This window comes from Astyanax mexicanus, chromosome 5 (genome assembly GCF_023375975.1).
Source record: "Astyanax mexicanus isolate ESR-SI-001 chromosome 5, AstMex3_surface, whole genome shotgun sequence".
Taxonomy (NCBI): domain Eukaryota; kingdom Metazoa; phylum Chordata; class Actinopteri; order Characiformes; family Acestrorhamphidae; genus Astyanax; species Astyanax mexicanus.
In genome coordinates this window covers 39105888-39118439 of record NC_064412.1, presented here as the reverse complement: position 1 = coordinate 39118439, position 12552 = coordinate 39105888, and the positions used below count along the sequence as shown (strand labels likewise).

At 38.3% G+C, this 12552-nt stretch overlaps 1 protein-coding gene across 1 annotated transcript in view; it reads left to right on the top strand.

Moving 5' to 3' along the window:
• Window positions 1–905: 905 nt before the first annotated feature.
• The window catches only part of wipf1b (WAS/WASL interacting protein family, member 1b), a 29798-nt gene continuing 18151 nt past the window's right edge, over window positions 906–12552 (top strand). The window contains exon 1 of the mRNA XM_007248847.4: window positions 906–1281. The gene's annotated coding sequence lies outside the window, so the exon portion shown is untranslated. The remainder of the gene's footprint in view (window positions 1282–12552) is intronic.

The window sequence follows — 12552 nt, the reverse complement described above, 5'->3', positions numbered from 1 at the left end:
ATATTATTATTAAATCAAATTAAAATATTACATTTGATTTAAATATTCACAATATAGTATATTGATTATAGTATCACAGTGTATCCCAACATATAGAATTTTAACTCCTCTGCTCCTCTATCATTTGTAATTTTCTAACTTCCCTCTCAAAGTTTCTCCACGTATTTCTTTTTTCTTTCTTTTACTTTCTTCCCTTTTCTGTTTTAGCCTCTTACTCTCTGTGTCTCCTAACGTCTCTCTCTCTCTCTCAATGTCTCTTTTTCTTTCCTCCTCTTTCCTCCATCCCTTTCTTTCTCTTTTTGTCTTTCTTACCTTTATCTAGATCCCCCTCCTTCCTCATCACTCTTTCTCTTCCATCACTCTCCATCCCTGTTTCTTTCTTTCTGACATTTCTTTCTGATATTTCTTTCTTTCTGACCTCTCTCCTTGTCTTCCTCTTCCCTCCTCACTTCAACTTTTTTCTTTATTTTTCCCCATTCCTTTTTCTCTTTTTTCTACCTGGTCTCTCTCTCCTCCCATTCCCTCTCTTTTTTTCTTTTTTCTGACCTCTCTCCTTGTCTTCCTCTTGCCTCCTCACTTCATCTGTTTCTTCCTTTTCTAACCATTCTCTCTCTCCTCATATTCCCTCTCTTCTTACTTTCTGACTTCTTTCTTTCTGTATCTCTCTTTCCTACCCACCTAATCTTTTTTCTTTCCTTCTCCTCCATTTCTTTTTCTCTCTTTTCTAACTGTTCTCTCTCCTCCCATTCTCATTTCCTTCCCTCTCTTTTTCTCTCTCCTCCCTCTCTCTCTCTCCACCCCCAACAGATGTTGCCACAGCTCACCAGCTCCACATCTGGAAGCGCTGCTCTGTGGCTGGCGGATAAAGGGAGGGAGGGCTGTTTTTCTGTCGGCGGAGAGAGAGAGAGAGAGAGAGAGAAAGAAAGAGAGAGAGAGAGAAAGAAAGAGAGAGAGAGAGAGAGAACAGCGGAAAGTTTATGTGAGGCAGCAGCAGAGGTCTCACTCTGAGCGGAGTCAGGCGGGTCCGGCCCGGGCTCGGGAAACCTCGCTGCGGCTCGGCTGTGACAGGATACTGATACTCGCACTCACACACAGCGGCGAGTCTGAGGGGAGCCGTGGGGCGGAAACGGCGAGGAGTAGACGAGCTGTGAGAGTGTGTAATGAGAGTGTGTGTGAGTGAAGGAGTGGCTCTAAACCGTTGTGTGTTTGAGGCCACAGTCTGGAGCAGCTGAATGGTACCACGTCGGCTTCGTCAGGTTCTGCTGGACACATAGAAAAGCGGTGAGTTATAGTGGCTAATGGTGTACGCGCACACACACACACACACACACACACACACACACACACACTTGCGTTTTGTTAACTGGATTCGACTCTGTATGTTACTGCTGTCTCCCAAACAGCTTTTTAAAATGATTTTTTAAATTATATTTATGCTCTGAAACTGTATTGTTTTGGGAGGAAACTGGCTGTGACAGGCTCCTCCCCTCTCTCAGCTGCTGGATAATTTATTTTTTATATTTTGCTGCTGGTTTGTCATATGACGAAACTTTTGAATTGCAGCAGAACTCGTGCTAGCGTAAACATCAACCATTAATTTAAAGCTTTAGTTAGCTTTTTTTTGTCCCATTACACCAGTTTAATAACACCTGGTGAGCCTCTGTAACCAAAAAAAAAGCCTTTATTTCCTAATCTGGTCGAGCCTTTGAGGCCACATCATGCTTTCCTAATTGAGAGGTCACAGGCCAGCTCCTGCTCAATGGAGGCCATTGTTGTTTTCCTTCATTTACATTGGGTCTAGTGTTGTCATTGATTAGCAAAGGCCCATGTGCCTCTCTCTCATTTTCTTTCTTTCTTTCTCTCTCTCTTTCTCTGACCCACACACACACATTCTCTATGCCTTCTGAACTCTTACAGAAGTAGACAGACTAGACTTGAGTGTGTTTTTGTGGGCTAACAAGTACTTGTTGGGTCAATAAAAAGACCCGTGTGTGAGATACATGTTCTTTATCTGAATAGTTAAATCAAAGGCCTTTTCCTGTCTGATTCTTTAAGTTTGCCTAATCTGTACCCCATTACTTAACAGTTTTTGCCAAATGCTACTACACAATTTTGTAAACTAGGCTGTTTTTTAATCAAAAATTGTATTTTGTAACCCTTCTAAATTAAACTTAAATTTTTTATATATTTTTTTTCAACTCTGAATCTAATAATCTGAAAACATGTACTGATCGATCTCAGGCAGCTATGCTAAGAGGTTTCTAAGCTGAATTTAAAAAAATAATGTTTAAAAGCTATATATACATTTTTTTTACTTTGACAGTTTTTCTTAAATTTAGTTTAAACATTCAAAGTATATTGCCTCGCTTATAGTATCATTTATTACATGTAAGGTATCAGCCCTGTTGGCTGTTTTCATGTAATGTAATGTACCCTGCAATTAACTATTTTCAGTGATAAATTATATAAATATTGTTTATTAAAATATGAAAAAATCGTATCACTGTAATTTACACATTGTATAATGCACATTTTATTAATATTTAATTATTTGTACTGCCCAACTACCAATCAGGCAAAGTGCAGCACAACTGAAAGGAAGGGAAGCTTTGCTTATATGGGAATTCACTATTTTGTTTAAAAGTATTTCAGAGTGTTTTGATGTGAGACCCTTCATTATGGAGAAACCGGCAGACTTGAGTGTTTATGGTGTTGTAATAGGAACCATGCATCTCAAGCATTTAAGATCTTTTAAAAGCTGCATCTCACAGAAAGCTATTTAACCAAAATGGTTGTAAATAAGTTGGCTGATGCCCAATACTGTTTTTATTTATTTATTTATTTCTATATTTCTCAGATTAAGTTTTGACCCAAATCATTTTATTAGATATGTTTATAGAGAAAGATTTGTGCTTAATATTTCAGATTTAGCCCTGTTTTACTATTCTCAGAATTACACAAACTAGTATTATGTCCCATGACTTTTCCCATGAACGCTAAAGAATGCTGCATTGATCCGAGCAATATGTGTGTGTGGTCTCCTGCATTGAATATTGAGTCATGTGATTGTTTGTACAATTCTAGCCAGATGCTGCCAGTCACCATCATTACCAGTCACTGCTCTGTCTACAGTGGGTGGTAATGCCCTCTATGATGTATTCCCAGTACACACAACATTGTGGATGAAAGAATGATACATTTCCATTTAACTTCAGACATGGAACAGACATTTCTCATCCAGCTGGTACCCACTATCAGGCCTCGCACAATTTATTTAGCAACTTGTATTGCTATGAGCATGCCAGTGTTTCATCTCATCTTTTTTTTAAACTAAACCTGTGCTAGCCGCTGTATTCGAGGCTTGAGATTAATGAGGTTGCAGTATACTAACCAGCCCCACTTTGATTGAACTCTGTGGCTTTGAGAATGGGCTGAGTTGTGAACTGAACTGTGACACTTAGGCCTGCATGGTGTTGGTGGGTTTCTGGTGATATATAAATGTGTGTATGTGTGTGTTAATGAGCCTGTTTTTTAATGAAGCCTGGTATATGTTTAAAGCCGTACCCTCTCAGAACGTAAGTGAGGAACATGTGGTTCTGCCCACATTGTAGAGGAGTAAACACCTTCATAATACACACAGACACATTCACACTTCCTCTTCTCTCAGTTCTGATCTGTTCATTTACTGCCCAGAGCACTCCATAACGCTCGCTGCTTGGTTTTATAAGCAGATAATAGTTGTTCACATATATGTCTAATGTTGGGCTTTTAGAGAGTTCTTGAGAGCTCTGTAAACAGGGGCCCAGTTCATTAAAGCCTTTTTGAGAGGGCTCTTTAAATAATTTCTTCATCACATATTAAAGAGTGAGTTTCAGGAAAATCATAATTAAATTCCTATGTACAGATCATGTTTTGTGTATGCTCCTTTTCATAAACAATATGAGGTACACATGATTGTTTTAATAAACCAAAAAAGCAGAACACTTGGGACCTATTTTAGCCATCAACCATGCATATTGGGCATGCAAGTGTGTGTGTCTAAAAAACACACAACAGGCATGTACTAATTCCCTGAATTAATCAGGGGTGTGTTTTGAGCATAACATGAAATAAACTATTCAGCGTGTCAGGTGCCATTCCCTTTAAGAGACAGGTGCCCTCTGATTTTGGCGTATTGGTATTTTATTAATACAGCGCTTCCACACTTTTCAGCAGAAGAAACTGAGCTGCTCGTTCACGCTGTGCAGGTGATTAACGGGAACAACAATGTTTGACTAATTACTGTTGTCTGGGTTTATATCAGTTAGTGGAGCACCTGTGTTTTCCGTTACCAAGATAGTAATTCCCCAGAAATTTATCTGAACACACCTCACTTCCAGACCCCCACACCCACTGATGTAGATATATTTGTAAGCTTTATTGCTGTTTAAACAATGCAGGCAGAATAAATGAAAATAGACTGTTGACGGCGTGTAAGGTAACAATAAGCATTGTGACATGCTTAATGCAGGGTTTAAGATATTGCCCTTGATATTGTATGTAAGTGCTGGTAAAATGTCATGTAAACCAGTAAACCATAAGCTCAGGCTGCTTTTTGAACTATCATTAGGAATGAAGATGATTTCCTAAGTGCTATGAGGTTATTGGATATCAGACCAGAAAAAAATGACCATATTCGTACATCGTTTTGTAAACATCTAATTCCAGCTATGTTATTAAGAGTTATTGTCCAATAAATTAACAGTTTTTGATATTGTCCATTATTGTCCTGTGTTTACTTAGTAAGGCAAGCCCATTAATATGAATTAGCCGATATGTCTGCTGTCCTTAGTTATAAAACTTTTTGTTGACAGCAAGTATATCTGTAGTCTTTGGCCTTGTTGAAATGATCCTGAAATTTAAAATTATGCAGCTTTTCCTTCATTCTTTTTCTGTTTTTGTGTTAACTATAAGTTTGATAACTAAGAACAGCAGACATATCGAGTAATTTATATTACTGGGGTGTGTTTTTGTGTGGGCATAAAAAAGGCTCCTTTTAAAATCACTGACATCACAATGTTGACCTGCACATGGTTGTTGCTGACAAACAACAGGGTTTACGATTTCCTTACACTGTCACAGAATGCCCTGCCTAGGCCTGTCGCGATTACAAAATTTTTAGGACGATATATTGTCCAAGAAATTATTGTGATAAATGATAATATTGTCATTTTAAAGCGCAACCATAGCAAATGCTTTTTCCTGCTTCTGGTTTTCCAAAGGAGCATTAAGACAGTGTGCCACAGTTTGCTAATATTATAAAATAGTATACCAATATACTGGCATAATAATACTGCACCAAGTAAAAACAAACAGTCTCCGCTGAGTGTGTGGAGGCCGCATCACTGATACATAAGCTCTGTGGAGAGAGGGGGCTCTGCGTGCACTACACTTATTTCCTAACTGATAGATGTTGCTGTCTGACAGATTCGTCTTTGCCTAGACAGAGAGCCGATGAGAGAGCAGCACAGCGCAACTCGCTGAAATCTAGCTGCGGTTCATTACTCATGTAAACAAGGTCACGCAGAAACCCAATGGCCATTATCGACATATGCAAAAATGGTCACAGTTAAAAAAAATTATCGTGCGATAAGTCGATAGCGTAATTATCGCGACAGGCCTAGCCCTGCGCTTACATTTGGGGATTAAAGATACAACAAACCTCACTTTTCTGCCTGATCAAGACCATGTGTGTAATTCTGCTTCTATGGTACAATTTTTTGTTCCGGAACAAATCTTTTTGAGTGTGCGTGTGGGAGAAGAACTTTTGGAAACCTGCTGTCGGAACCAGTGAGAATATCTTTGTTGGTCAAAAAAACAGCTTGATCTTTAGGCTATATTTAGGTCTATATTGGCAATTATGATGGGTTCTTGAGAAATTTTACATGAAATGTTTGAGGTATTGATGTTTCTGCTGGGCTGATATGCTAACATGAGTGTTTGATGCTATGCTTTCGATATCAGGCAGAAGTGCTTCATATGTTATATTTTAAAATCAGATTTGACTCACTTTCACATAAGTTTCTATGTTGGATACTTATTGAATTTGTATGCAACATGAATGTAAACGTTTAGCACAGATTTCTTGTGTTTCTTTGCCTATATGTGTGCACCACTGCTCCTCAGTTGGCCCTGGTGTTGTGCCGAATTTCGACACCTTGCCAGAATATGATTTCCAACGCCAACAGTGTGATAAAACAGCATTGGCAATGTGCATGTGCATATTCGTTTCTGAAACAGATTCATTCACATTACACATACAGTTTACTTACATTTATGAATGTGAACCGTAAAGATAGTCCCATTACAAATGAGGAGAAATTGTTAATAAAGGCTTGTAATGTAAATGTAGCTTTAGAGTGTTACTATGTTCTTGCGTGGAGGGAAAGATTTTTAGAAAGCAGCCGAATACTCACATGACTCAGATCATTTAGCTAAAAATAGGACAAAGAATTTGGCATCACATCCAGTCTGATGTCACAGTGTGAGACATTGTGTTTAATGCAACGAATCCTGCTTTAAATGTGAAGTATTGTAGGACTTGAGTTAGTTCTGTCTTCTTCAAAGTCATCCTCTGATTTCGGTTATTTAGAGGAAGTGAGACCGTTTAAGAGAGGAACTGGAAAAACAGTGTAGAAAAGAAAGAAAAGACTGAGAGAGTCATTCTTTCCCACTGACTGGGTAATGTCTGCTGACTGTGTGCTAGCTTAGCTTTTCAAATGTGACACCTTAAATAGAAAAGCCTGCAGTTTCAGCCCTTCAGGATGATGACTGTGAAAATAAGGCTGGTAAAATTGTGTTTATAATTATGAATTTATTAAAGCTTGAGCATTTGTCATTCACTACTTAAAAAAAAAACTATCTGCTTTCCCTTTGTTGAGCAACCTAAAGCACTGAGCACACACCACAACTAAACGACCAGAGATCATACACTACAAGACTCCAACCTGCTGCTGAACTGATCTGAACACGACCCAAAACAGGCACCTCACTTTACCTAAGAGATACGCCATCTTTAGCACTATCCTTGACTAAAGAAATAGGAAATCCTCTTTGGGTGAGAAAACAGAGTCAGCAAGTTCTGTGCAGATTTCAGATTGCAAAGCACGCTGGAGGTGAGGAGCACAGTGGTCTTGGGAGGCCACGCTACATGCAAGGCAGACGTTTGCTACTTTATTTTTTTGTTTGTTTGCAGCATAATGGGGCGTGTACTAGTTCCAAAGCACAGCTGCGACCAAAGGTGTGAAAAGTATTACATTCATTACTTGGGTAGAAGTATAGATATCAGGGTTTAAAATACATCTGTAGAAGTTAAAGTATCAACTCAAGCTTTTTACTCAAGTAAAAGTGTAAAGTACTGGTTTTAAAACTACTCGAATTATAAAAGTAAAAGTAATGTTAGGGGAAAAAAAAACATTAAGAACAAAGGCTTAGGCCGCACCACAGGAGCCTATAGTGAACTACCCCCCCTTCCCAAATGTTGTATTGAAAATTGGAATGCACTTGGCTACCTGTTTGAGGGCATAAATGACCGTTGAAAATGAATGCATTTTAGTTGTTTCTTTTAAGTCTCTGCCATGGATCATCTTCATACTAGGCTACATACATCTGCTATGTTCTTGCTGGAGTGTAGGCGCGAGGTGTGCAGCTGTGATGGAGTGTATATAAAGCAATAGGGAGTCGGAATAGTATATGTTTATGCTTCTTATCCAACCATAATCAAATTGACTCTGTTTAGATGGAGAGATTTATCTGGATAGGGTTTTTTTTTTAAACAAGAAGAAGCCAGAATGAAAACAAGCTGAAATTAAATAGGAGTAACAAGGCTATTTTTAAAATGTAAGAAATAGAAAGTACAGATAATTGGGTAAAAATGTAAGGAATAGAAGTAAAAAGTCGTCTGAACAAAGTAAAAAATATTTGTACTTAGTTACTTGACATCTCTGGTAGATACAGAACTTGTTTTTTTTTTTTTTTTTGCATCATTTGAGGTCTGAAAGCTCTGCTTCTTTTTTGCTATTTCATGTCATTTCTCATTTACTGCAAATAAATGCTCTAAATGACCATATTTTTATTTGTAACACATACCTATAAATACCAAAATCAGAGAAACTGATTCATAATTTTTTTTCCAGAGCTGTATATTGCAGAACAACAAAATATTGAAAATCTTGTGCATCCCTGAAGTGTGTGCAGAAATACATTGTAAAATGTTTAAAAACGTTCTGGTGGCACTCTAATCACACACCTTCCTCCATTACCAGCCGTATGTGTCTGTGGTAAGGTAAAGCCTGTGGGCTTACAGCTGACATGCCCCAAACCTTAAGTAGGGCAGTGGGTTGGTGATGGTCATGAGATAAACCTCAGTTTGCTTACTATAAATCCCCCTTCAGCACACGCACACACACGCGTGCGCACACGCCCCCATGTGACGGTTTGTGTGTTTTTGTAAATTGCGGTTGAAGAGACACTTGTTTTCAGCAGATGACTGGGGGGGGAATGGAACAGTTTTAATGTTTCCAGCTTCCTGTGAGCGTGTAAGAATCAGAGTGAGGGTATGTATAATGCAAAAATCATGCTGGGGTGAGGACAGGGTCCTGCAGGGGAAGTCCCCTCACTTCTTTCTTGATAACATTCCACCTTAAACGACCCTACAGTTATGGTGTAACTTTTACTTTAGCTTGTTTTGTTGTATATGCATAAAACATTAGCAGTGCTCAACATATTAACATACCGATTTGGCATTTGTGTTTTTGTACTTGTGTCTTGCATTGAATATGTTTTTGGCCTTACTGCTACAAACTGAGAGTTCAGGGAAAAATATGTTCTGCTTCTGTTTCTGTTTCTGTTTGGTTTTTGAAGAATGATCTCATGGGGTTCAAGATGTCCAGCAAGTCCCACTGTCTGCTTCAGACATTAAGAGACTTAAATCTGTGTAAAACATTACTTGTGTCTTACCAGGACAAAAATATGCTATATTTTGATACTGTATCAAAGTATCAGTGCTTAAACAATCACCCAGCTGTACATTTCATTACAGAGAGTGTAAAAGTATTGTTACCTGAATGATGTGCAGTAAAATGTAAACAAAATCACTGCAATATAGTTTTTTAAACAGCAATTTTTAAGAATGTGACACTGCTAATGCATTTTGCATTTTGGATAACATTGTGTAACTCGAATAAACTCATCCTGTATCACCCTTCCTGGACTTGAGGATACTTTCAGATTTCTTAACATGTTTAAGATTGACTAACCTTCATTGCTTTACTTAGTTAAGTAGTTCTTGCCATAATATGGATTAGAACGTTACTCAGATGTGGCTATTCAATGTATACCAACTGTATAAAAACTATACTAGTTTGGATGAGTTTAGTGTTATTCTACAATGCAGTTAAATAAAGCTACAATTTTTAATTAATGAAAAAACACTAAATTTAAGGTGTCCAAAGTCTTGACTGGTACTTCCCTACTTGCACGTGTTTCTGCATTGTGACAATTTGTATATTTTTTAATTTTTCAAATATGCCACTAGTGCTGGGTGGTTATAGCAGTTCATTCGGAACTAGAACCGGTATGCATTTTTTTCATACCGCCATACCGCTAGAAGGCGCTGTGGAGCGTCGTGCAGAACAGCACCATCTAAGAAGCACACGCAGCCGTGTGGAGCCAAATGCTGGTCTAGCTCTGTCCTGCAGAGAAGTGAGAACACCTCCTGCTTCTGTTTCACACTGTATGAGTGTTTTATCCCAGCAAAATAGAGCAGTAACTACAGCCTTTTAAATATATTTATACTGCAGCTTAAATGATGATTTGAATGTATTTTTTGTGACTGATTTTAATTACTGTAATGCCTCTAATGGCTTCAGAAATAACATATTGTACATTTATATTAACATTGTGTCTTGTGCAATAGAGCTTTTAAAAATTATCTCTGAGAAAACTCAAACATTACGTTTTTTAGGTCCATTTGTAGTGTTTATGGAACTATTAAAAATATTTGTAATATTTTGTAAAGGAAGTTGTGTTAAAGTTGCAGGCGTATCTCTTTTTTAGGTCTATTGTTTAAATTCTTCAGCTTTTTTTTGCCTTAATAATAATAAAAAAGCCTTAATTTAAAGCTTTAGTGTTTTATATTAGATGTACTCCTAACAGTACAGTAACTCACAAACATATTAAAGCCCAGTCATGCAAAAAGTAATAATCAAAAAAATAAATACTGTGATATACTGCAACACCGTCAGAATCTTGAAAAAATACAGTGATATGCATTTTTTGCCATACCACCCAGCACTATATGCAGCCAAAATCACCCAGAAATCCATTACATTCGGGCGTCGAGTGGTCCAGCGATCTAAAGCGCTGCCACTATGAGCAGGAGGTCGCAGGTTTGACCCCCCGCTCATGCAGCTTTGCCATCAAGCTGCCGGCGCTCAGAGGGAACAAAATTGGCCCTGCTCCCTCCGGGTGGGTAGATGGCGCTCTCTCCCCACATCACTCCTAGCACAGGGCGTCTGTGAGCCGCTGCGCTTTCCTCTGAGCGTGCTTTGATGCTACCCAGTGATGCTGCATCAGCAGCTGCTCGAAAAGAACGATGGCTGGCTTCACATGTATCGGAGGAAGCATGTGCTAGTCTCCACCCTTGTGAAGTGGCTGTGAATTGGCTGTGTAAATTGCGGAAAATGAAGCGTATTATATTTTATTTGTCTTATTTGGGATACAGATACTGACCAAAATAAAGCCTATGAAAAATGTTGGTTAAGTCAGAGTTAATGTTGGTATTTTTACTTATTAGTACTTACAGATATTTAAACATTTGCATCAGTATCTGAAGGGGAAAAGTATTCTCAGTGTATGCTTTCAGACCGTTGTGGTAATTTTAACATATTGGATGAAGGATTGGGAGTTGCACCCACTATATTGCACCCACAACTCAACAAAGCAGAGGGGGTAACCACTCCTTCTGGTGCCCCCATGGTACGTTTTAAAGATCCCTTTTTGGGTGCCAAAATTCTGGTTCCTGGTAAAGTGCCCCATCTTGTAAAAAAATTTTTTTTTTGATATGCCGTCTAGGTTAAGAAATTTTGATAATTAGTCTTAGCAAGTGTGAATCATTCTGCCTGTTCAGTAGAAATGTGCTCTGTTATGAATCTTTTTATCCTGAGTTTATGACTAAAATCACCATTTTTGATACTGTCTCTCCTGATTTTGAAGGACTTTTTCTCTGTACAGACACATGCTTCATGTTCCTGCTGTAGGACGTGGGTGCTGATGACAGTATGGAATGAAAACAGACTGTAGTCCAAGCCTTTTAAAGTGCCCTCGCACTCTATGCTTCTCACTTTCTCTAGTGTCAGCAGAACTGCTGTTCCTTTTTTTTTTTTTTTTTTACTTTACTGAGTTACTCTGCTCAGACTTGCCTATATCTTTCTGTGAAAAAAGTTCACAGTTAAGTGAGTGTCTTATTAAAGCTTATAATTTTCATTCTGAAAATTTTTAACCATCTTCAAAAAGGTGAATTTTATACATGTAGAGCTTAATGTATGCATAGGTCTGAGGGACTTTTTCATCAAAATGTTCTGTAGAAACGTAAAAAGGGGGTGCACTATTTCAGTTCTTGTTTGGCGATTTCTCTCAGCTGTAGTCTGTAAGAAAGCACAATTTATAATATTTTTATTATATTTATTAATATTTTTGGGTGTGTAGATCGATGGTTTTGATGCTGGTCAGCACAGGCATCTGTTAGCTGATGTATCAGAGCTGGGGATTCGGCACTTTCGTCAGAGTTCACTGGTTAGCCAGTGATGCTGCATTGACAGAATCTGACTTCAAATGCATGGGGAGGATTCATATAAATAAGGATTGGGTTATTAGCCTTTCTAATATGGTAGCATATATGGTAAAATGAGATAACGATGATATCATGATACTTTTAACCTGCGGTTCTTCATATATCACAAGACAATTCTCTACAGTACTTTACAGTATCTGTATTACTGAAGAGAAAATACTCCTAAATAAAAAATAATTATTTATTTATTGGTGTCAGTTGAAACCAATATTCTTCACCGCTGGTTCACCCTGTTCACCACATGGAGTATTGAAGCAGTATCTTTACTAAATGGGGGTGAGATTTGGGACATTTAGAGGGCCTATATGTTTCAGTACAAATTGGAACCCAAATTACGACATGGTCATTTTTTTATATCTTGTATAGAATGTACCTTTAATGATATTTATGATATATTGTCCATGTCTAGGGCCAATACCCCACATAGAGCTTTATGTTAGTCTAACATTCAGGGCCTGCAGAGTGTTCATCAGCACTTTTAGACAGAACAGCCACATCTGTCGAGATCACCATGTTTTTGTATGTGCAAATGAGTGAGCGAGTGAGAGAAAGAGAGGGGCCCAAAATGGTGTGTGTGTGAGTGTGTGGGTGTGGGTGACTATGACCAGCTTTTTCTGCTCAGCAGCAGGAAGTTTGCCCACTTCCCATCGCCTGTGCACCGG